This window comes from Triticum dicoccoides, chromosome 2A (genome assembly GCF_002162155.2).
Source record: "Triticum dicoccoides isolate Atlit2015 ecotype Zavitan chromosome 2A, WEW_v2.0, whole genome shotgun sequence".
Lineage (NCBI taxonomy): Eukaryota > Viridiplantae > Streptophyta > Magnoliopsida > Poales > Poaceae > Triticum > Triticum dicoccoides.
In genome coordinates, this window is record NC_041382.1 from 20,600,159 (window position 1) to 20,625,970 (window position 25,812).

At 46.3% G+C, this 25,812-nt stretch overlaps 1 pseudogene; it reads right to left on the minus strand.

Moving 5' to 3' along the window:
• LOC119352877 overlaps nucleotides 1–6,129 on the minus strand; it is an 8,688-nt pseudogene extending 2,559 nt beyond the window's left edge.
• Between the last annotated feature and the right edge of the window lie 19,683 nt (nucleotides 6,130–25,812).

The following is a 25,812-nucleotide window of genomic DNA, read 5'->3' on the forward strand; positions in this document are numbered from 1 at the left end:
TTCTCTTTTGGGGTTTGTCTTGCTGTGCCCCCAGCATGTTCGTTGACTTTTTTTGTACTTGTACCTTAATGTTGGATGCTTGATGTTGGACGCTTGGTGGTATGCTTTATAATATAAAGCGGGGGGAAACCCTTTTTCGTTTATAAGCATCTTGCCTGATAACTCCAGGGAAACAAGGAATTTTGGAGGTGTAGACAGAGCAGCCAGTGATTTTAGAAACTCAGATGACTCATCAACAATTATTAGGGTGTGCAGAGAGTAGCCACCGAGGTACTCAATAGAGGAGCTTAACTCTTTGAAGCTCTCATTTTTCCCCATGGTCTTCAGCTTATAGATGGCAAGCTTCCTCAGTTCGGTCAAATGGTGAAGGTCTGCCGAGACCCCAAGCTCAATCCCTGAGAGTGTGCGCAGTGTCTTCATCTTTTTCTTCTTATTCATCTCTTCAGGCAGCTTCAATGCCAACCGTGTCTTTTTATTCCCACCAAGTATGTTAACCATATGTTCAAGCTGGCATATTGTTTTAGGCAACTTAGTAATATTTGTCTCCCTTATGTCCAGAGTCTCTAGGTTAACAAGCTTTCCAATAGTTTTTGGAAGCTTTTTAGTGTCAGTTAGTCGGAGGCTAAGATATTTGAGCAAGAGCAGTTTGCATATCTCCTTTGTATGCTGCTTTCTGAAACCTGTACAGCCTTCAAGATCTAGGACGTGTATAATTCCGAACTTGAATGAGTGGGAAGGCAGCAAGTTATTCAAGTTCCCAAACATGGTCAGGGATCGGACGTGTGACAAGTTCATCTTCTCTGTATCCTTAGCACGTTTGGTATCACTGACTTGCAGGGACAATCGACGCACCTTGCTGCTAGGCGGCGGCATGAGCCAGTTACCACCAACCACAGTGATGAAATTCTCTTCGCTTGCCTTTGCAACAATATGCTCGAGAACCATGTCATGGACTATAAACTTCTTCACCTTTCCGTTGCCGCTGTGAGCCACTGCTTGGATGATCTTCCTTCTTATTAGATGATTGAAATATGTCTCTGCAACATCCTCCACACTCAGGCCTTGCTTCTCGATGACAAAACCTTCGGCAATCCATCGCCTTATCAAATGCTTCCTGCTGATCCAATGGCCCTTTGGAAATATGCTCAAATACAACGAGCAAGTCTTGATTTCAGAAGGCATGTCATTGTAGCAATAGCTAATAATCCTGCCTACTTCCTCCTGGGTTAGACTGTTCCTATGATCTTTCCCAAACTCCGGAAAAACAGATACGCTAACGTCTTCCCAGTCCTTCAATTTGCCTCGGTTGCATGCCACATGACCAGCCATGGTAACTATGGCTAATGGCAGCCCCCCGCACATCTTCCAGACTTCGCCTGGAACATTATCAATGTTGCTACCTTCAGATTAAGAAACAGCTTGATTAGTTGATATTGTTGGTTTTTCACCATCAAGGGAACATTATAACAATATGATCATACACACACAAAAGAGAAACGTGATGAATAGATCACCTTTTTCTCTATTAGATTCAGATGATGTAACACGAGCTTGAGACCGTGTAGTACGACCATATTTGCCACTTTCGGACTCAGAGAAGGCCTGGAAAAACAACTTCTTAGATTCTTCATCACCAAGACCTTGAACTTCGCGAATGTCGCTGTCTTCTCCTCTTCGTGTCGCAACAGCATGAAACCGTGTAGTAGCAATTATTCTGCTGTTTTCGTCATTAGGAAGTTCATGTATGATCTTGTCCAACATCTCTGCTGACCATACGTCATCAATTAAGACTAAGTATCTGCCAAAAAAATCGCACTCATATTATATAATAAGAACAGAAAGGAAGGACCAGAATTAACTAAAACTTCTATTCTTATCTGATTAAAAATGTATATGCTTGTATGGTTCCAATCCATTTCACTGCAGAACCTAAGTTTCTTGAAATTGTAGTTGCGTGATGTAATTTCATGGAAGAATTAGAGGCATATACAATTACTAGAAGTAAACAATGGCAGAAACTACTTATAACACTTGGGGCCTTGTGATACATAAATGCTAACGTTACAATATTATTTTCTTGAAATACCACCCCATGGATTAATATTTATAGAACTTTAGTTGATCTGTACACTCATGGGCCAAACTTAAAGATCAAATGTCTCCTTGCCTACATATTCTACATGTGCCGCTCCTTCCTGAAGGTGTTGCTGTTGAAAAATCTCATTGTCTTTATGATGTCATGAGATGATTGGTGCGGATATGGTCATAGTTGTAGCTTGTCGATCATGGATTTGATAGCTTCAGGGTTTTTTTTCCTCGCTTAGGCATAGTTTTGGTTTTACATGACTTTGCTATTTGTCAGCGTGTTTTTTTGTGCGAGTTGATGTTGACTGTGTGCGTGCTAGCTACGCAGAGGCCGGGTGTGTGCTCATTGTGTTTATATCCCCTTGATGCTTCATTTTAAGTTAAATAAAATCCACCTTTTATCGGAAAACATATTCTATAATGATGTTCTAAAAACTTATAATATTCATGTTGGATGAACTTGATATATATGCAAGTTTCAAATCAAAAGAAGGTTGAAGATATTGAAGTGATATATAAATGCAAATCCTTTAGTTTGTCGACCTCCCGACAACCGCTCCTACTCCGATAAGCTATTTGTTCCCCGTGCTATGAACTGATCATAGAACTGCCCAATAGCAACTACCATGATCAGTGGGTGGTAGTTCTAAGATAGCATTGCTATAATATGATCATAGCACTGCCAAGTTGCAATACCCATGATCAGTGGTAGTTGCACTTGGGCATTGCTATGATCAGAGCATAGCACTTCCCAAGTGCAACAACCATGATCACTGGCAGTTGCAATTGTGCAGTGCTATGATCAGATGATATCACTGCCCAAGTGCAACTGCCACTCTAAATTACAACTGCCATTGATCATGGTAGTTGTTATGATCCGTGCAATGGTGCATTAATCATATCATTGCCTAATTGCCATGACCAGTGGCACTTGTATGATGCGTTGGTTACTTTCTCTCGGCCTCTAAACTGACAAGGTCATGAAGACGAAGTGGGACAAAGCCTACTGAGGGGCAGGTCATCGTTGGAGCCAAGGACATCAGCCAGACGAACATGTGGCTAAAAAGGATGGCGTGCATGGCAGGATGACCTAGATGAGCAAGCAACTGGCATTGGCCACATGCCTAGACTTGGCCATAAGGAGGGGGCACGAGAGCTGCTAAGATTCTACGTGCCATCAAGAACGTGGACAACATTGACATGCTTGTCATCCCCTGTCATCATAGAGGCCTTTCAGACCGATGATGAAGAAGTGACTCGTCCTGAAGCCTCCTCGTGCCCTCAGCATGTTTGCTGACAAGTGTTGGGGATGCACTAAGACTCTACCGGAAGTACAAGATCGTCTTCCGGGACCTGCTTGCCTCGAGGCTGTTCGGCCTAGGCTTCAAGGCAGAGATCTATCACGCCTCCGCATCCACCATGTGCAGGGTCAGGTGCCAGAAGCAGTGCTGCGAGGGCGATATTCGTTGTGCTCTTCCTCGTGTCTAGTTAGATGTTAGATTTGTTGTCAGTTCGGTTGGGTTGTTTGAGCTTGTCGTGAATTGATGTGGAACTGTATATTTTTCCCAGGGATTAGCACCTTGGGGTTGTGCAGGGTCATCCCATCTTTAATTTTTGTCTTAGTTGGTATGATGCACTGTTTAATTATGTGATAATGCCTAGGAGTAGTGTTAATTGTGTTGTGTTGTTGATATGTGATATCTGATGTGAAGTATGATGCATTTTGATGGTAAGACCACCCCATTTGAAAGGGGTGAGAAGAATAACTACATGGACACAACCAAACAACTGTAATTTGCATCTACTCACCCCTGAAGCACAAATGCAGGCCACCAAACAACAGGAATAATCGGGCTACAGATACAATGCAATCTACCAAACAATGTGCACATCATGGGTTTGAGTAGCCAGCCCCAGTTGAGTAACACATGTAAGGGGACAAAAACAATGCAGGCTACCAAACATGCCCCAAGTCGGTATGTGCACGAGAGGAGGGAGTGAACAGACCATCAGAAGAGTATGGGTCCATCAAGGATGTTGCTATATATGGATAGACAACATAAATAACATAACTTTGCAGATAATTTGCATGATGAGATATTTGGGTGTGGCTAGCTCTCATCAACATAGTTTTGTTTTGCTGTTTTCACTTTGAGCTTCTTCTTTCACTTTTATTTTCTGTCTTTTTATTTTTTTATTTGTTAAATTTTTTATTGTATTTATTTTTTAGAAAATACATAAATGTAGCTGCACATGGCTAGCGGCGGTGCAAATCTAGTTGTGCACCAGTGCGCGGGGGGTGCAACTGGTGAGGCAGTGGACATGCAGTTGCGCACATCCGGTGGGCGTGCAACTACATTTTCACATCATATGGGAAAGGTGAAATAAAAAAAATGTAAAAATTGGCAATTGTACAACTGCAGTTGTGGGTGACATGTGGGCACGTAGTTGCGCACCGTCGGCAGGCGTGAAACTGCAGTTGCACACCGGTATATGGACGTGCAGTTGCACGCAGGTGCGTGTTGCCTGGCGGGTATATAAGTGTAGTTGCACGCGGCGTGGGAAAAGAGAACAATGGGAATAAATAAATTAAAAGGTAAATCAACCGAATGAAGAATGAAAAAGGAAAAGGATTTTTTTCTTGCACAAATCTCTACGTAAAATCAAACGGCATAGGAGTTAGATGAGACTTTGTTCTAGATGAGAGTTAGCAAATCCGAATATATTTATAAGACCGAACAAAATTTGTATATTATGAAATTGAATTTCACGTATTTATTCTAGATATTCTATAAGAAATATTGATAGTTGAACATTCGAAAGATCAACTTTACTTATGTCTGAAACGGCCTTTAGAGAAGAGGAGCGTGTACCTCTTTGTCTTGAGATGCTTCTCAAGTTCTTTCTTGAGTAGATCCAGCTTTGTCCGGTCACCCGTTTTTTCCGAGCTGCCGGCGCTGCAGCACTTGGGCATGACTGCTAACATGCGTTGCCTAACGCCTGTGACGGTCGCCGCGAGACAGTTCTTGTCCGAGCTACCTTGCTGCTCATGATTGTTGACCAGCGGCTTCACTTGATTTATGATGCTCTTGAGGATGGCTTCTAGATCAGAACTCTGAGAAACCGTGACCATGGCACGATGGTCAAATTGGTCCCCAAAATTCCTGTACAAAGCGGTGGCGATGGCGGTCTTCCCCACCCCTCCGAACCCCACAATGCATGTCACCCACTTCTCAAGCGGCCTCATGTGATCCTTCACCCCAACAGGGTCCTTCATGGCGACAACCTGAAGGCTTGCGTGCTGGTTGTCAGCAGCATCAAATCCAGCGGTCGCACTGAAACTATGGGTACCCTTGAAGTTTGTATCGCTGTCTGGGTTGTTGACGCCGTACCTCTCCCGGCGCTCGCCGATCTGCTGTGCCCGCATCTTAAGAACAGAGATCTTGCTGGCAATGTCGTGGCGAGGCCACCATGTGAAGACCTCGTAGACGCTGTTGACGAGGAAGTAGCAGCACATCTTGGAGCTTAGGCCGTGGAGGCGGTGGGCAGAGTCGTCGATGCAATCCTCGATGTCGTAGGTGATGTCGCGGATCTGCTTCATCCAGTCCTTCATCAAGGGGCCGTGGCTGTAACCTCCGCTTCCGTCTCGGCGGACGATGGCGAGCTCGCAGAGGAAGGACTGCATGGTGGCTAGCTCGTCGTTGATGTACTGGAGGTCCCCGTTGACGCCCCTAATCAGGGTGTACTCCTGAGCCAGAAGGCCACCTAGCTTGCCCATGACTGACTTCATCGTCCCCGCCGAAGCGCCCACCACCAGCTCCATGACCGCCTCCTTCCACTTCCGCCACTAATTAAGCAGATCTCTGGACAAACTGGGAGGAAATTAGAATGAATTAGTTCGTATGGACGCGATAAAGGGTGAGGGGTACAGAGAGATATCTGCGAAATGTGAACCCACCAGTGGACTAGCCAGATCCAGGGCAGAAGCGGTTGGCGGTAGACGGATCCAACCTGGTTTGGGGAAGAAGGGCCGCTACTCATTCCACTAGCTCTAATATATTTTGTCTTGAGCGGGACTTAGCGCTAATATACTGCAATGTCTTTTTCTTACACAGTATACTCCTTATAAACATACGGCACGCCCGTATCCGTGTAAGCATCTTTAGAAAACTGGATCGGCACATCATCTTAAGATTGAAAAAATCGCCACGAATGTCTTTGTAGTCGATGATACGTCTCCTTCCACTGAACGCACATCATCAAAAGGGCCTACAATAAATTCAAAAAGAAAATGCAAGCACCAGTGTCAAGTCTAAGACTTAAACTCTCATGGGCTAGAGATGCCACTGCATTCCTAATTATCCAACCACATGTTTGTTCGCATATACTAATATGTTTTATTTATTTAGGTACAAGGCTGGGTGTGGCAGTTTTTTTTAGAATTGCCTTCTCTTTGATTTCCTTTCCTCGTGAGATCAGGGTGTCGTAATATTTTTGTTGTCATTTAATTGCTAGGCCCGCAAGGAGCGAGCTAACTCACCTGCGTTTGAGCCCTGAGTGGAGCGTGGTGCTTATAGATTTTTCTACTTCTATAACACGCTGAGTTGGTGATGATGGTGTGCTTGCCATCCTTCATTTACACCGTTCGAATTACATCCAACACATCTAAGACAAACTATGTCAGTTTTGGAAAAAGACCCCCGCACTCCATTCCTTGTTTGTAGACAACCCCCTGCGAAAAGAGGTTTCAAGAGTTGAAAAAACACCCCCGTGTCGCCCTCCTCTGGCGACTCGGGGGGCGACTCCACCCGCGCGCCACCGGGCCTTCCCCTTTCCCCCTCTCATCTCGCCACCGCCGGAGGCGCTCCACTGGCGAAGCCTGGGTGGGCGCCAGTGAGGGCGGCGGCGGGGCCTCTTCCTGGGCGCCCTCCTTTCTTCTCCTTCCCCTTCGCTGGGGGTGGCAGCTGCGCGGCGGCGCGCGCCGATCTGCGAGATCTAGCGGCGGGGTGCAGCGGCGGTCCTCAGCGGGCGGCTGGCTGTGGCCGTTGTCATCGGGGTGGCCTTGGCGTGTGGTGGGGTGGTCGCGGTCGGCCAGGGCAAGCGGCCAGATCTGAGCGCCGCGCCCTTTCCTGGATGCGGCGGTGGGGATGGCTGGCGGTGCCGCGGTTGCTGCACCCTGGCGGCGCGACTGCCGGTGCTGGCAGGAGGAGGTGTGTCCGGTGGTGGCGTGCTCTGTCGGACCTAGGCTTGGTCCCGGCGAGCGGCGCGGGGTTGGGCAGTGGCTCGGCGTGGTATCTGCTCTGGTCATGGGCTACAGCGGCGCGGGGTGGTATGGTGGCCTCCCTACTGCTTGGTATCTACACGGCAGCTCGGCGGTTCCGGCTGCAGCAACGGTTGGCTTCTCCGCCTGTGTCAGATCGTTTGCAGGTGGACTGCTTCGGCCTTCAATCCCTCTCCTCGGCGTCCGGTTGCTACTTTCATCGAAGGGCTGATCCTCTCCCAGCTGCGGTCCACCGCCCGTCTCACGTCTCGGTGCTGCAGGACCGAGCTCGTCCCGCGCTCGACGCGGCTGGACGGAGCTCGTCTCGCGCACGGTGCAGCAGGACTGACCTCGTTCCCCTCTCAATGCTGCAGGACTGAGCTCGTCTCGCGCTCGGGGCAGCAGGACGGGTCGGTGGATGCCAGTTTTGGCCGACCTTTGGGTCTCGATGCTGGGGTCACCCAGGGGTGCGAAAGGTGGGACCTTTCCACTCGTCTCTTTCATTGGGGTGCGTGATACGTCTCCGTCGTATCTATAATTTTTTATTGTTCCATGCCAATATTCTACAACTTTCATATTTCTTTGGCAACTTTTTATACTATTTTTTGGGACTAACATATTGATCCAGTGCCCAGTGCCAGTTCCTGTCTGTTGCATGTTTTATGTTTTGCAGAAACCCCATATCAAACGGAGTCCAAACGGGATAAAAACGGACGGAGAATTATTTTGGAATATTTGTGATTTTTGGGAGGAAGAATCAATGCGAGACGGTACCCGAGGTGGCCACGAGATAGGGGCCCATGCCCACTTAAAGTGGGCGCGCCCCCCACCCTCGTGGGCCACCCGTAAGGCGGTTGATGCCCTTCTTTGGCCGCAAGAAAGCTAATTTTTGGAAAACGATCTGGGCGAAGGTTTCAATCCAATTGGAGTTACGGATCTCCAGATATAAAGGAAACGGTGCGAGGGCAGAATTCCAGAACGCAGAAACAGAGAGATAGATCCAATCTCGGAGGGGCTCTCGCCCCTCCCACGCCATGGGAGCCAAGGAGCAGAGGAGAAACCCTTCTCCCATCTAGGGAGAAGGTCAAGGAAGAAGAAGAAGAAGGGGGGCTCTCTCCCCCTTGCTTCCGGTGGCGCCGGAACGCCGCCGGGGGCCATCATCATCACCGCGATCTTCACCAACACCTCCGCCACCTTCACCAACATCTCCATCACCTTCCCCCTTCTATCTACAGCGGTCCACTCTCCCGCAACCCGTTGTACCCTCTACTTGAACATGGTGCTTTATGCTTCATATTATTATCCAATGATGTGTTGCCATCCTATGATGTCTGAGTATATTTCCATTGTCCTATCGGTGATTGATGAATTGCTATGATTGGTTTGAGTTGCATGTTTTATTATTGGTGCTGTCCTATGGTGCTCTCCGTGTTGCGCAAGTGTGAGGGATTCCCGCTGTAGGGTTTGCAATATGTTTATGATTTGCTTATGGTGGGTGGCGTGAGTGACAGAAGCACAGACCCGAGTAAGTAGGTTGTTTCTGTATGGGATAAAGGGGACTTGATACTTTAATGCTATGGTTGGGTTTTACCTTAATGATCTTTAGTAGTTGCGGATGCTTGCTAGAGTTCCAATCATAGGTGCATATGATCCAAGAAGAGAAAGTATGTTAGCTTATGCCTCTCCCTCAAATAGAATTGCAATAGTGATTATCGGTCTAGTAACGTAGTCAATTGCTTAGGGACAATTTCACAACTCCTACCACCACTTTTCGACACTCGCTATATTTACTTTATTGCTTCTTTATCTAAACAGCCCCTACTTTATATTTACGTGTTCTTTATTATCTTGCAAACCTATCCTATCACACCTACAAAGTACTTCTAGTTTCATACTTGTTCTAGGTAAAGCGAACACTAAGAGTGCGTAGAGTCATATCAGTGGCAGATAGGGCTTGAGAGAGTATTTGTTCTACCTTTAACTCCTCATTGGGTTCGACACTCTTACTTATCGAAAGAGGCTACAATTATCCCGTATACTTGCGGGGCATCAGTGCGTCGTGTCTCGGTGAGGTGGTGTTGAGGTCTTGGATGCTGGGGCGGCGGCCCTGGGGTGGTAGCGCGGTGCTCGTGGGCAGAGCCCATGCCTTGATGTCGCCCAGTCACCATGGCCGTGTGGGCGGCATGGTGGCCGGGGTGTCGTGTTCGGTGGCGATGAGTGTTGGCCGGGGTGAAAACATGTTCTATCTTTGGACGGACCGGCGGCGGCGAAGATCGTTCCCTTCTTGAAGGCGTCGTTGCGGCTCTCATTGCCCATCATGCGGTTCCGGAGGAAACTCTGATCTTTGGATCGGGCGGTGGCGGCGCTTTGTTGTCGTTCCCTTCCTAAAGGCGCCGCCTTGAAGCGCATGGTTCGTCATATGTAGCTTCATCTCTGCGTGGTGGTAGTGCTAGGGGTGGTGTTGCTGCGCTCAACACCTATGTATCCTGCCCTGGGTGTGTGCGTGTGTTGCTGTGGCAGGGCGTTGATACGTCTTCAACGTATCTATAATTTTTGATTGTTCCATGCTATTATATTACCCCTTATGGATGTTTATGGGCTTTATTTTACACATTATTATCATTTTTGGGACTAACCTACTAACCGGAGGCCCAGCCCGTATTGCTGTTTTTTTGCCTATTTCAGTATTTCGAAGACAGTGGGAGCCTTTACTACTGTTCATGGTCAAAAAAAAGAGGGATATTCACAGCTATGCTTCGAATATGAGCAGGAAGCCCTCAAGTGACCATGAGTTTTGGCATTGCGCCGATTAAGAGGGATATTCATAGCTATGCTTCGAATACGAGCAGGAAGCCCCCAAGTGACCATAAGTTTTGGCATTGCGCCGATCAAGAGGGATATTCACAGCTATGCTTCGAATACGAGCAGGAAGCTGCTACGTCTTGAGCTCGCGTTCGTTTTCCTTGAAGAGGAAAGGGTGATGCAGCAATCGTAGCGTAAGTATTTCCCTCAATTTTTGAGAACCAAGGTATCAATCCAGTAGGAGGCTCCTCAAAAGTCCCATGCACCTACACAAACAAACAAAGAACTCTCAACCAACACAATAAATGGGTTGTCAATCCCTTCACGGCCACTTGCGAAAGTGAGATTTGATAGATATAGTATGATAAGATAAATATATTTTTGGTATTTTATAATATAGATGCAAAAAGTAAAGATACAAATAAAGTAGATTGAAAGCAAATAAGATAAAAGATAGACCCGGGGGCCATAGGTTTCACTAGAGGCTTCTCTCAAGATAGCATAAGTATTACGGTGGGTGAACAAATTACAGTCAAGAAATTGATAGAAAAGCGAATAGTTATGAGATTATCTAGGCATGATCATGTATATAGGCATCACGTCCGCAACAAGTAGACCGACTCCTGCCTGCATCTACTACTATTACTCCACACATCGATCGACTCCTGCCTGCATCTAGAGTATTAAGTTCATAAAGAACAGAGTAACGCATTAAGCAAGATGACATGATGTAGAGGGATAAACTCATGCAATATGATATAAACCCCATCTTTTTATCCTCGATGGCAACAATACAATATGTGCCTTGCAACCCTTTCTGTTACTGGGTAAGGACACCGCAAGATTGAACCCAAAGCTAAGCACTTCTCCCATGGCAAGTGAGGGAGTCCCGGACTAGGGGGTGTCCGGATAGCCGGACTATCATCATGGCCGGACTCCAAGACTATGAAGATACAAGATTGAAGACTTAGTCCCGTGTCCGGATGGGACTTTCCTTGGCGTGGAAGGCAAGCTTGGCGATACGGATATGTAGATCTCCTACCATTGTAACCGACAATGTGTAACCCTAACCTATCCGGTGTCTATATAAACCGGAGGGTTTTAGTCCGTAGGATGACAACTACAACATCAACAATCATACCATAGGCTAGCTTCTAGGGTTTAGCCTCCTTGGTCTCGTGGTAGATCTACTCTTGTACTACCCATATCATCAATATTAATCAAGCAGGAGTAGGGTTTTACCTCCATCGAGAGGGCCCGAACCTGGGTAAAAACATTGTGTCCCTTGTCTCCTGTTACCATCAGCCTAGACGCACAGTTCGGGACCCCCTACCCGAGATCCGCCGGTTTTGACACCGACATTGGTGCCTTCATTGAGAGTTCCTCTGTGTCGTCACCGATAGGCCCGATGGCTCCTTCGATCGTCAACCACGACGCGGTCCAGGGTGAGACTTTTCTCCCCGGACAGATCTTCGTGTTCGGCGGCTTTGCACTGCGGGCCAATTCACTTGGCCATCTGGAGCAGATCGAAAGCTACGCCCCTGGCCATCAGGTCAGATTTGGAAGTTTAAACTATACGGCCGATATCCGCGGGGACTTGATCTTCGATGGATTCGAGCCGCAGCTAAGCGTGCCGCACTGTTTCGATGGGCATGATCTCACTCTGCAGCCGAACAGTGCCCTGGAGGCAGCACCAGTATCCGCTCCGACCCTTAATCCGGAGCCGGATTCCCCGATCGAGGACGAGTGGTTGGACACCACCTCGGGGGCTACAATCTCTACGGCGATCGAGCCGAACTCCATCCCTGTCCTTTCGAAGACCTCGACTCCAGGGTGCCGGACTCCTCTCCGGACTCCGAACCCTCCGCGCCCCGGCCAATCGAATCCGATTGGGCGCCTGTCATGGAGTTCACGGCCGCGGACATCTTTCAGCACTCGCCCTTTGGCGACATCCTAAATTCAATAAAGTCTCTCTCTTTATCCGGAGAGCCCTGGCCGGACTACGGTCAGGAAGGTTGGTATACGGATGGCGAAGAAATTCAACTCCCACCCACCACCCACTTCGTAGCCACTATCGAAAGTTTACACGACGTGCTCGACTTCGACTCCGGAGACATCGACGGTATGGGCGACGATGTAGGAGACAACAATGAGCCAGCACCTCTAGGATGCTGGACAACCACCTCATGTCATGATGTATACATGGTGGATACACCTAAAGGAAATGAAGACGAGGAACAACGGGACGCTACGAAGGATAAATCCCTTGAAAAGCAGTCAAAACGGCAACGTAAACGCCGAACAAAATCCTGCCTCAACAAAGACCCAGCCATAAAGCAGGGCGAACCGGTGGACAACGAACAAGCTATTGAGCAATCGTCCGAACAAGACAACGTGGATAAACAATCTGTCCCCGACCAAGACAACAGTCCGGACGATCTGACGCCGGACAAATTATTGGAGCAAGACGACCTCCAGAAAAAGCTCGTCGCCACTGCGCGTAGCCTGAAAAAGCAGAAGCGGAAGCTCAAAACAGCGGAAGATGCACTCAGGATCAGATGGAGCAAAGTATTCAGCACCGCAGACAAGTACGGCGACAGTTGCCGAACAAAGAGCTACCCAAAAAGAAAGCTACTGCCCGAATTCGACGAGGAGGCCTTAGAGCCCCCACAATCAAAAAGCAAGAAAGCCACTCGGTCGGATGGACGACCTCACAGCAAGAAGAGAGTGGCGAATGGTGCCGCACACAAGTCAATATGCGATCCGCACAAGGATTCACATCAAAATGATGGCCCAGTTAGGTCCATCTATGGGCCAAGAAAGCATGCTCGTCAAAGCAATGCAACACGCCAAAATTCCGAAGATCACGGCACACCCAAATACAGGGGCGCCGCACACCCCCTATGTTTCACCGATGAGGTACTGGATCATGAATTTCCAGCGGGATTCAAACCCGTAAACATAGAGGCATACGACGGAACAACAGACCCTGGAGTCTGGATTGAGGATTACATCCTCCACATACACATGGCTAGAGGAGATGATCTCCACGCCATAACATATTTACCCCTTAAACTCAAAGGGCCAGCTCGGCATTGGCTTAAGAGCCTCCCCAAAAATACCATTGGAAGCTGGGAAGAGCTCGAGGATGCATTTCGGGCAAATTTTCAGGGGACTTATGTCCGCCCTCCGGATGCAGACGATCTAAGTCACATAACTCAACAGCCCGGAGAGTCAGCCCGGAAATTCTGGAATAGGTTCCTCACTAAAAAGAACCAAATAGTCGACTGTCCGGACGCCGAAGCCCTAGCAGCTTTCAAACACAACGTCCGAGACGAATGGCTCGCCAGACACCTCGGCCAAGAAAAGCCAAGAACAATGGCCGCACTAACAAGCCTCATGACCCGCTTTTGCGCGGGAGAGGATAGCTGGCTAGCAAGATGCAGCACCAGCGACCCAAGTACATCCGAAATTAGGGATGGAAATGGGAAACCACGGCGCAACAAGGACCAGCGCCGGATTAAAAGAAACAGTCCAAAGAGCACAGCAGTCAACGCCGGATTCAAAAGCTCACGGCAGAACAACAAAAAACTGCCCCTTAAGGACAATAGCGATGAGCTATCAAACTTCAACAAAATCCTGGACAAGGTATGTCAAATACACAGTACTCCTGGGACGCCTGCTAACCATACCCACCGAAATTGTTGGGTCTTCAAACAGTCCGGCAGACTGAACGCCGAACACAAGGGGATCGACACACCAAGTGAAGATGACGACGAGCACCACAAGCTGAGCCCCGGAAAACAAAAGACTTTCCCACAAGAGGTCAAAATCGTAAACTCACTTCACGTGATCAAAGGGAAAAACAGAGCGGCGCCCACCAAAAGGCGCGCCGCACACTGGTTGTCAAAACCAATCACCTTCGACCATCAGGACTATTCAAGCAATATCCGGAACGCAGGATGGACTGCCCTGATATTGGATCCTATAATCAACGGATTCCAATTTATACGAGTCCTCATGGATGGCGGCAGTGACATAAACCTGATATATCAGGACACAATCCGCAGGATGGGGATAAACCCAACCAAAATTCGCCGTAGCAACACCTCCTTTAAAGGAGTAATGCCAGGCCCATATGCCCATTTTACGGGCTCCATACTGCTAGAAGTTGTGTTCGGTTCATGCGGCAACTTCCGTCGCAAAAGGTTACTCTTCCATATCGCCCCGTTTAAAAGTAACCATCAAGCACTATTGGGACGCGAAGCTTTCGCCCGCTTTAACGCAATAACGCATTATGCATCTCTAACACTTAAAATGCCCGGTTCACGCGGCATCATCTCGTTAAAAGGAAGTATTAAGTGTTACTTGAGCACGGAGAAACGGGAGGCTGCCTTGACAGCCCCACAGCTATCCGGCTCTACTAGACGAAGAACCTGAATTGGTCATTCACTCCCCGGACACGGCTAGACGAGTCCGGCGCCTACTCGCAGCACACCCCCATACGAGGGGCTGCATGCATGTATAATAAGAGACAATAAAGCTCAAATCAATTCACTTCTTCGAACAATACTTTATTTATTTACTATTAAGTACATATTTGGCACGATCTTTTTTTTAAAACTAAGTTCCTCTCTTTTATAGATGAACAACGTGCTACACCCGTCCAGGATATGGCACAACGGAGACACAGGCGCAGACGTGCAGTAGGGACCCGTTGCAAGGATTCTTTTCAGATTAAGACCCTGCGTAAACCTTTTTTTATTGTCTCTTGTTGATATACATCCCCCGGTTCCTTACAATAACCGAGGAGGAGACTGGTGTTTTGGCATTGACCGCATCATAATTTTTGCGCATACCTGGACATCAGGGGCTTAGGGCATTATTCTACCCATTTTCATAAAGACCGAATACCTTAGGGAGTATTCGGCGTCTCGAGTTAGGACTTATATGCATCAGCTCCGAATCATGTCTTTGGTCAAATGTTGGGTTGCCCGGCTCCTGTGTTTTGCTGCCTTACGTTCCGTTTTCATGGCTAACGCGGCACCAGGAGAACCACTGCGATTGTGCCCCGGTTCGGCCAGGCGAGCACCTCAGTGGAGAAAGCCGAAAACTGACTGTCATGATATAGCGAGAGACTGGTCGACCACTCGATGACTTACAGGAATGTTTAGGATTCCTCCGCATTAACGAAGGAACGGTTTTTGATCAGGCACATACGCACCCCGAGTGCGGGCGAGTGCGGTGCCCCCAGGGGCTATGTCGTAGCCCCACCCTCGAACTCCTATGGCTAAGTGAAAGTGATAAAGCATTATAGTCCGGTTGCCTGGTTTGCTACGCTATCACCTCCTTAACAGGACCAAGACGTTGGATTAAGTGTGAAAAAGCGCTTTTTTTGCAAACACCCCCGCACTATGTGCGTGGGGGCTGAAGCCAAGGACTGCCATCTTTCAGGTTATATACACATATACATAAACGGCCGCACAGGGAGTAGTTTACTACTTGAACGCACAAGTATAAAAAGCTCTTATATTATATTGAAACATTGTTTTCACAGATCATACATGTCATCTAAAACAAAATATCCTTCAAGCACTGCGTCTCTATTAAACGAGCGCCCGGTAGGACTTCTTCAAAGTAGTGCTCGGCAGGTACTCGGCTTCTGTCCGAGTCTTGGGATGCAACATCGGTGGCCTTCATCTCTGCCCAGTATGTCTTGACACGGGCAAGAGCCATCCGCGCTCCCTCAATACACGCCGACCGCCTCATCTCGTCAATACGCGGCACCGCACCAAGGAACTGCTGCACTAAATCAAAATAGCTCTGCGGCTGGGGTCCGCCCGGCCACAAGTGGGCCAGGACATGCTTCATGGCAAAGCCGGACAACCGATTCAGTTCGGCCCATTCGGCCAACCGATCGGTCAGCGACAGAGGACGATCCGGACTATGGAATTGAGACCAATATAGCTCTTCCCTTCTGTGCCCCTTCTGGCCCTGGAAGTGCTCAACCGCGTCCGCAGCACTCGCCGCCAAGTCCAGATAAGCATCCTCCGAACACCACAACTTATCCAATTGAGCATACTTTGGATCGGTGTATTTTCTCCGCAGCAGAAACGGTTTTCCAGCCGCAATTGCCCCGGCCTGACTCAGCTCCTCCTTGGCAGCTCTCAACGCCGCTTGGGCACTCTTGGATTCAGCGGCGGCCTTTTTTAGGCCCTCTTGCTCCGCTAGACGTTCTTTTTGAAGAACCTCGCAGCGGTCGGTAGTATTTCTTAACTTTTTGGCCATATCGGCCATTTCCTCCCTGCTTCGGCAGTGAGCAGCCCGTTCGGCTTCTAGCTCTTCGGGTGCCTTTAAAGCAGCCGCATTACTGATTCGGGCCTGCTCTTTTGCTCGGCCGAGTTCCGCCCGCAGCTCCTCCACAGCAGCGGCACCACCTGCATTAAGCATACGAATAGTGAGACATGGGCGTCAGGCCCCCTTACCAGGTGTCCGCATAGAAGTCGCATACCTTGTGACTCGTCGAACCGTTTATTGACCAGCGTGATGTCCGCATCCGCCTCGTCAAGTCGCCGCATTAGTTCGGCATATTCATCAGTCCGGCTGGCCTTCGGACGCCCCGCCACCTGTTTCGGAGCGGCGATATGTTATAACTGAGAATTTGATCCTCGGCACGTTGTCAATTTTCACAACATACCGAGTCTCAGGGGCTACTATCTATATAGGGCGCATTTTATATGCATAACTGTCAGAAGGTACGTCATTTTTACGTACCTCAAACCCCGTCTGTAAGCTTCTGACGGCTTCATGCAATCCGTTCTCCGCGGATGCAACTCTTTCAATCACCGTACCCATTAGAGCACGGTGATCCTCTGAAATAACCTCTCGCCCGAGCAGATCCTTCAGCTCCTCCGACAGCACACCACCTGGCGCCGGACCTTCCGGCCCCGCCGGACTTAGGGGAGCCCTCCGCGACGACACCTCCTGGTCGTCTGCTTCACATGAGGGTGCGGCAAGTGGAGGCGTTTCGCTCTGCATCATCTCCGGAAGAAGATCCCCCGAAGACGAGCTCTGCTGAGAAGGGCTGAGGTCCGAACTACAAGGTACAATTTCGGTTATCTTCATAAATAAATACAGGGATGTTCCTTATTTACATGACCCCTTCTTTTTAACTTACGGCTCGCTGGAGGGCTGATCCCCTTGGGGAAATAATGCGGCTGGGTTACTTCCCGGTGCCGGACTCTTTGCCGAAGATCCCTTTCCCATCTTTGAGGCCTTGACCTCCGGATCTTCCGAAGCGGTCCTCTTCTCTCCTCGAGAGGCGGGACTCTTAATCCCTCCTTCCTCGATAGCCTCCTTCATAAAGGCATTTGCTTCCCCGCTCCCCCCTTCGCCTTCTTTAAAAGGCGCGACCTTCAACATCTTGGTCAGCATGGGATCCGGCGTGGTCTCCGGGAGGGGAGCCGGACACCTTATCAACTTTGCCTTGGCTACCCATTCATGTTCAAAAAACAGCTCCTTTAAAGGGCACATATATGAAATAAATAAAGGAACAGCTTGTCCGGTTACAGGACTACTTACTTGAGTATCCGGGCGATTGCAGCTTCGTCCTGCATCCTCGGTCAAATCCGGACACTTCTCTTGTGATCCGAAGAACAGTTTATACATCTCCATGGGCATCGTACCCATAAAATTTTGGAGAGCTCGTGGTCCCTCCAGATTAAATTCCCACAAGTGGAGGGGGCGACGTTTGCAGGGCAGAAGACGCCGGATCACCATAACCTGCGCCACTGCAACCAGATTGATTCCTCTTTCCTGGAGGTCTCGAATACGGCCCTGCAACAAGGGAACGTCCTTGGACGGCCCCCAGTCGAGCCCCTTGTTGACCCATGATGCCAGCCGCTGTGGTGGACCTGAGCGGAAGGCAGGGAGCGCCGCCCATTTGGTGCCCCTGGGAGCGGTGATATAAAACCACCCCCGTTGCAACAAATCAAGCTCCTCTTGAAAAGAGCCCTCGGGCCACGGAGCATCAGCACATTTGCTTATGACCGCCCCTCCGCACTCTGTTTGTTGCCCCTCAATCATCTTTGGCTCCACCTTGAAAGTCTTGAGCCACAATCCAAAATGGGGGGTAATATGAAGGAAGGCCTCACATACAACAATGAATGACGAGATATGGAGGATGGACTCCGGATTCAAGTCATGGAAATCAAGCCCATAATAAAACATGAGCCCCCGTACAAAGGGATCCGTCGGGAAGCCTAAACCCCGAAGGAAGTGGGACATGAACACCACGTTCTCGCCGGGCTCAGGAGTGGGAATGACCTACCCTGGGGCAGGCAGCCTATGCGAGATCTCGCCGGTTAGGTACCTGGCGTTGCGCAGCTTTAGCACATCTTCTTCTGTGACAGAGGAAGACATCCGTCGGCCGTGTTGGTCGGATCCAGACATCGTCAAAAGTCCGAAGCGCCTGAATCTGAAGCTTTGGGTGTTGGAACTCGAAGCGCGAGGCGAACTCGATGGAGGGTGTAAAAAAGAAGAGGGCCTTGGTCTCATTATAAAGAGGTTGAATACCAAGAGCCCACCCCGTGGTCGATTAGGACTCGCCTTCGATAGAGGAGGCAGGCCAGCAGGCCCGGTTGGGTTACCCACGTCCGTATTGATGAGAATCCCGGAATAAGGGGGCACGATCTATGCTTTGATAAGACGTGCCAAGGAAACTGCCTCGCTAAACACGCTGAGGTGGGAAAGTAAAAACGATTCGTATGAAAGCCTGGCCGTGGTGTGATGTCACGCCGCGGAATACGTCAGCAGATCTGTGCAAAAATTATTCTCTCCTCGGTGTTATGTGGAACTTGTTTTGCAGAGCCGGACACTATCCTTGTGTTCAAAACCTTCTATGAAGTATTCGGAGGAGGAACCCGCCTTGCAATGCCGAAGACAATATGCGCGCCGGACTCGTCGTCATTGAAGCCTGGTTCAGGGGCTACTGAGGGAGTCCCGGACTAGGGGGTGTCCGGATAGCCGGACTATCGTCACGGCCGGACTCCAAGACTATGAAGATACAAGATTGAAGACTTCGTCCCGTGTCCGGATGGGACTTTCCTTGGCGTGGAAGGCAAGCTTGGCGATACGGATATGTAGATCTCCTACCATTGTAACCGACTCTGTGTAACCCTAACCTATCCGGTGCCTATATAAACCAGAGGGTTTTAGTCCGTAGGACGACAACTACAACATCAACAATCATACCATAGGCTAGCTTCTAGGTTTAGCCTCCTTGATCTCGTGGTAGATCTACTCTTGTACTACCCATATCATCAATATTAATCAAGCAGGAGTAGGGTTTTACCTCCATCGAGAGGGCCCGAACCTGGGTAAAAACATTGTGTCCCTTGTCTCCCATTACCATCCGCCTAGACGCACAGTTCGGGACCCCCTACCCGAGATCCGCCGGTTTTGACACCGACAGCAAGAAAGATCAATCTAGTAGGCCAAACCAAACTGATAATTCGAAGGGACTTGCAAAGATAACTCAATCATACATAAAAGAATTCAGAAGAGATTCAAATATTTCTCATAGATAAACTTGATCATAAACCCACAATTCATCGGATCTCGACAAATACACCGCAAAAAGAGTTTACATCAAATAGATCTCCACAAGAGAGGGGGAGAACATTGTATTGAGATCCAAAATGAGAGAAGAAGCCATCTAGCTAATAACTATGGACCCGAAGGTCTGTGGTAAACTACTCACAACTCATCGAAGGGGCTATGGTGTTGATGTAGAAACCCTCCATGGTCAATTCCCCCTCCAGCGGAGCGCCCGCGAAGGCTCCAAGATGGGATCTCGCGGATACAGAAGGTTACGGCGGTGGAAATTGTGTTTCGGCTGCTCCCTGGATGTTTTCGGGGTACGTAGGCTTATATAGGAGGAAGAAGTATGTCGGTGGCTGCCCGAGGGGCCCACGAGACAGGGGGGCGTGCCCTATAGGGGTGGGCGCGCCCTACCCTCTCATGGCCGCCTCGGCTGCTTCTTGGCTTGCACTCCAAGTCCTCTGGATCACGTTCGTTCCTAAAATCACGCTCCCGAAGGTTTCATTCCGTTTGGACTCCGTTTGATATTCCTTTTCTTCGAAATACTGAAATAGGCAAAAAACAGCAATACAGGTTGGGCCTCCGGTTAGTAGGTTAGTCCCAAAAATGATATAAATGTGTAAAATAAAGCCCATAAACATCCAAAAGGGGTAATATAATAGCATGGAACAATCAAAAATTATAGATACGTTGGAGATGTATCAAGCATCCCCAAGCTTAATTCCTGCTCGTCCTCGAGTAGGTAAATGATAAAAACACAATTTTTGATGTGGAATGCTACCTAGCATAATTCTCAATGTAATTTTCTTTATTGTGGCATGAATGTTCAGATCCAAACGATTCAAAATAAAAGTTCATATTGATAAAAGAAATAGTAATACTTCAAGCATACTAATCAAACTAATCATGTCTTCTCAAAATAACATGGCAAAAGAAAGTTCATCCCTACAAAATCATATAGTTAGGCTATGCTTCATTTTCGTCACACAAAGATGTTCCCAACTTCTATACCCCCGATGACAAGCCAAGCAATTGTTTCATACTTAAATAATCTCAAACTTTTTCAACCTTCACGCAATACATGAGCGTGAGCCATGGATATAGCACTATGGGTGGAATAGAATATGATGATGGGGATTGTGTGGAGAAGACAAAAAAGGAGAAAGTCTCACATTGACGAGGATAATCAACGGGCTATGGATATGCCCATCAATTGATGTCAACATGAGGAGTAGGGATTGCCATGCAACGGATGCACTAGAGCTATAAATGAATGCTCAACCAAAGGAAACTGGTGGGTGTGCATCCAACTTGCTTGCTCACGAAGACCTAGGGCATTTGAGGAAGCCCATCGTAGGAATATACAAGCCAAGTTCTATAATGAAAAATTCCCACTAGTATGAAAAAGACAACCTATGAGACTCACTATATGAAAAATATGGTGCTACTTTGAAGCACAATATATGAGACTCACTACATGAAGAACAAGGTACTACTTTAAAGCACAAGTGTGGAAAAAGAGATAGTAACATTGCCCTTTTATTTATTTTCTTTTTTCTTTTTTTTTCTTTTCTTTTTCTCTTTTTTTTCCTTTTTTTGGGCCTTTCTTTTTTTCTTTTTTTGGCCTTTCTTCTTTTTTTCTTTTTTTTCTTTTTGGGCATTGCTCTAATAATGATGACCATCACACTTTCATTGATTACAACATATGAATTACAACTCGAAACTAGAACAAGATATGACTCTATATGAATGCCTCCGGCGGTGTACCGGGATGGTGCAATGAATCAAGAGCGACATGTATGAAAAATAATGCATGGTGGCTTTGCCACAAATACTATGTCAACTACATGATCATGTAATGGCAATATGGCAAAAGTAAAGTATGTCATGATGATGATGAACGGAACGGCGGAAAGTTGCATGGCAATATATCTCGGAACGGCTATGGAAATGCCATAATAGGTAGGTATGGTGGCTGTTTTGAGGAAGATATAAGGAGGTTTATGTGTGATAGAGCGTATCGTATCACGGGGTTTGGATGCACCAGCGAAGTTTGCACCAACTCTCAAGGTGAGAAAGGGCAATGCACGGTACCGAAGAGGCTAGCAATGGTGGAAAGGTAAAAGTGTGTATAATCCATGGACTCAACATTAGTCAAAAGAACTCATATACTTATTGCAAAAATTTAGAAGTCATCAAAAATCAAGCACTACGCGCATGCTCCTAGGGGGATAGATTGGTAGGAAAAGACCATCGCTCGTCCCCGACCGCCACTCATAAGGATGCACAAGCCAGGTACACTTCATGTTTCAAATTTGTTACGCAACTTTAACTATACGTGCATGCTATGGAACTTGCTAACTTCAACACAAGCATTCTTTAAATTCATAATCACCCAACTAGCATGACTTTAATATCACTACCTCCATATCTCAAAACAATTATCAAGTATCAAATTGATCGTAGCATCCAATTCACTTCCTATGATAGTTTTTATTATACCCAACTTGGATGCTCATCATTCTAGGACCAATTTATAGCCATAGCAAATACCATGCTGTTCTAAGAGACTCTAAAAATAATATAAGTGAATCATGAGAGACTAACAATTTCTATAAAATCAAGCCACCACCGTGCTCTAAAAGATATAAGTGAAGCACTAGAGCAAAAACTATCAAGCTCAAAAGATATAAGTGAAGCACATAGCAAATTCTAATAAATTATAATCAAATAGGCTTCTCCAAAAAGGTGTGTACAACAAGGATGATTTTGGTAAACTAAAAATCAAAGACTAATATAATACACGACGCTCCAAGCAAAACACATATCATGTGGCAAATAAAAATATAGCTCCAAGTAAAGTTACCAATGAACGAAGACGAAAGAGGGGATGCCTTCCCGGGGCATCCCCAAGCTTAGGCTTTTGGCTATACTTGAATATCTTGGGGTGCCAAGGGCATCCCCAAGCTTAGGCTCTTGCCACTCCTTATTCCATAGTCCATAAAAGCTTTACCCAAAACTTGAAAACTTCACAACACAAGACTCAACAGGAAATCTTATAAGCTCCGTTAGTGAAAGAAAACAAAAACACCACATAAGGTACTGTAATGAACTCATTATTTATTTATTTTGGTGTTAAACCTACTGTATTCCAAGTTCTGTATGGTTCATACCCTTATATACTAGCCATAGATGCATCAAAATAAGCAAACAACACACGAAAAACAGAATCTGTCAAAAACAGAACAGTCTGTAGCAATCTGTAACTAACGCAGACTTCTGGAACTCTAAAAATCCTACCAAAATAGGACGTACTGTAAACTTTGTTTATTGATCATCAGCAAAATGAATAAATGCAAAATCACGTTTCTGTGATTTATTGATTTTTTTCTCGTGAGCGCAAAGTTTCTGTTTTTCAGCAGAATCAAATCAACTATTATCATAGGTTATCCTGTAGGTTCTACTTGGCACAAAGACTAATTAAAAGATAAAAACACATCTAAACAGAAAGTAGATGAAAAATGTATTACTAAGCAGGAACAAAAACAAAGAACACAAAGAAAATTGGGTTGCCTCCCAACTAGCGCTATCGTTTAACGCCCCTAGCTAGGCATAAAAGCGAAGATAGATCTAAGTAGTGCCATCTTTGTCACTTGATTCATACGTAGCTCGCATGATAGATTCATAAGGTAATTTGACTTTCTTTCTTGGAAAGTGCTCCATGACTTCCTTTAATGGAAATTGGAATCTAATATTCCCTTCCTTCATATCAATAATCACACCAACCGTTCTAAGGAAAGGTCTACCAAGAATAATAGGGCAAGAAAGATTGCAATCTATATCAAGAACGATAAAATCTACAGGCACCAAATTTTTATTTGCAATAATGAGAACATCATTGATCCTTCCCATTGGCTTTTTAATGGTGGAATCCGCAAGGTGCAAATTTAAAGAGCAATCATCAAGATCCTGGAAACCTAGAATATCACATAAAGTTTTCGGAATCGTGGAAACACTAGCACCCAAATCACACAAAGAAAAACACTCATGATCTTTAATTCTAATTGTTATAGTAGGTTCCCACTCATCATTAAGTTTTCTAGGTATAGAAACTTGCAAATTAAGTTTTTCATCATAAGATTGCATCAAAGCATCAACGATATGTTTGGTAAAAGCTTTATTTTGACTATAAGCATGTGGAGAATTAACAATGGATTGCAACAAGGAAATACAACCTTCTAAAGAACAATTCATAATCAAATTACTTGAAATCCGAGATAGTGGGTTCAATGCTATTTAAAGTCATGACCTCTCCAATCCCACTTTTACCAAATTTAGCATCAAGATCTAAAAACTCCGAATTCTTGGGACGCCTTCTAATTAAAGTTGGCTCATATCCAGTCCCATTATTATCAAGATTCATATTGCAAAACAAAGATATAATAGGAGACACATCAATAACTTTAAGATCCTCATCATTATTTTCATGGAAACTAGAAGAACACGCCTTTACAAAGCTATCTTTCTTAGCACGCAATCTAGCGGTTCTTTCCTTACACTCGTCAATGGAAATTCTCATTGCTTTGAGAGACTCATTGATATCATGCTTAGGAGGAGAAGATCTAAGTTTAAGAGAATCAACATCAAGAGAAAGTCTAGCAACGTTCCTAGCCAAATCATCAACTTTGAGCAATTTTTCTTCAAGCAAAGCATTAAAATTCTTTTGAGAAATCATAAATTCTTTCACACTATTCTAAAAATCAGACGGCATCTTATTAAAATTACCATAAGAATTATTGTAGGAATTTCCATAATTATTAGAGGAATTACTAGGGAACGGTCTAGAATTAAAGTTTCCTCTATAAGCATTGTTACCGAAACTATTCCTACCAACAAAATTCACATCCATAGATTCATTATTATTCTCAATCAAAGTAGACAAAGGCATATCATTGGGATCAAGAGGAGTATTTTTAGTAGCAAATAACTTCATAAGTTCATCCATCTTTCCACTCAAAACATTGATTTCTTCTATAGCATGCACTTTTTTACTAGAAGATCTTTCGGTGTGCAATTGAGAATAATTAGCCATAATATTATCAAGAAGTTTTGTAGCATCTCCTAACGTGATTTCCATAAACGTACCTCCCGCGGCCGAATCTAAGAGATTTCTAGAAGCAAAAATCAAACCAGCATAAAATTTTTGTATGATCATCCATAAATTCAAACCATGAGTAGGGCAATTGCGAATCATCAATTTCATTCTTTCCCAGGATTGGGCAACATGCTCATGATCAAGTTGTTTAAAATTCATAATATCGTTCCTAAGAGTGATAATCTTAGTGGGAGGAAAATACTTGGAGATAAAAGCATCTTTGCACTTGTTCCAAGAATCAATACTATTATTAGGCAAAGACGAAAACCAAACTTTAGCACGATCTCTAAGTGAAAACGGAAATAACTTTAGTTTAACAATATCATTATCCGTATCTTTCTTCTTTTGCATATCACACAAATCAACAAAGTTGTTTAGATGAGTAGTGGCATCTTCACTAGGAAGGCCGGCAAATTGATCTTTCATAACAAGATTCAGCAAAGCAGTATTGATTTCACAAGACTCAACATCATTAAGAGGAGCAATCAGAGTACTAAGGAAATCATTATTATTGGTATTGGAGAAATCACACAATCTGGTATTATCTTGCGCCATGGCAACAAGTAATCCAACACACAAGCAAACAAAAAAAGGCAAGCGAAAGAGAGAGAAGGAGATTTGGAAAGAGAGGGCGAATAAAACAGCAAGGGTGAAGTGGGGGAGAGGAAAACGAGAGGCAAATAGCAAATAATGTAAATGCGAGGGAGATGAGTTTGTGATGGGTACTTGGCATGTCTTGACTTGAGCGAAGACCTCCCCGACAACGGTGCCAGAAATCCTTCTTGCTACGTCTTGAGCTTGCATTGGTTTTCCTTGAAGAGGAAAGGGTGATGCAACAATAGTAGCGTAAGTATTTCCCTCAGTTTTTGAGAACCAAGGTATCAATCCAGTAGGAGGCTCCTCAAAAGTC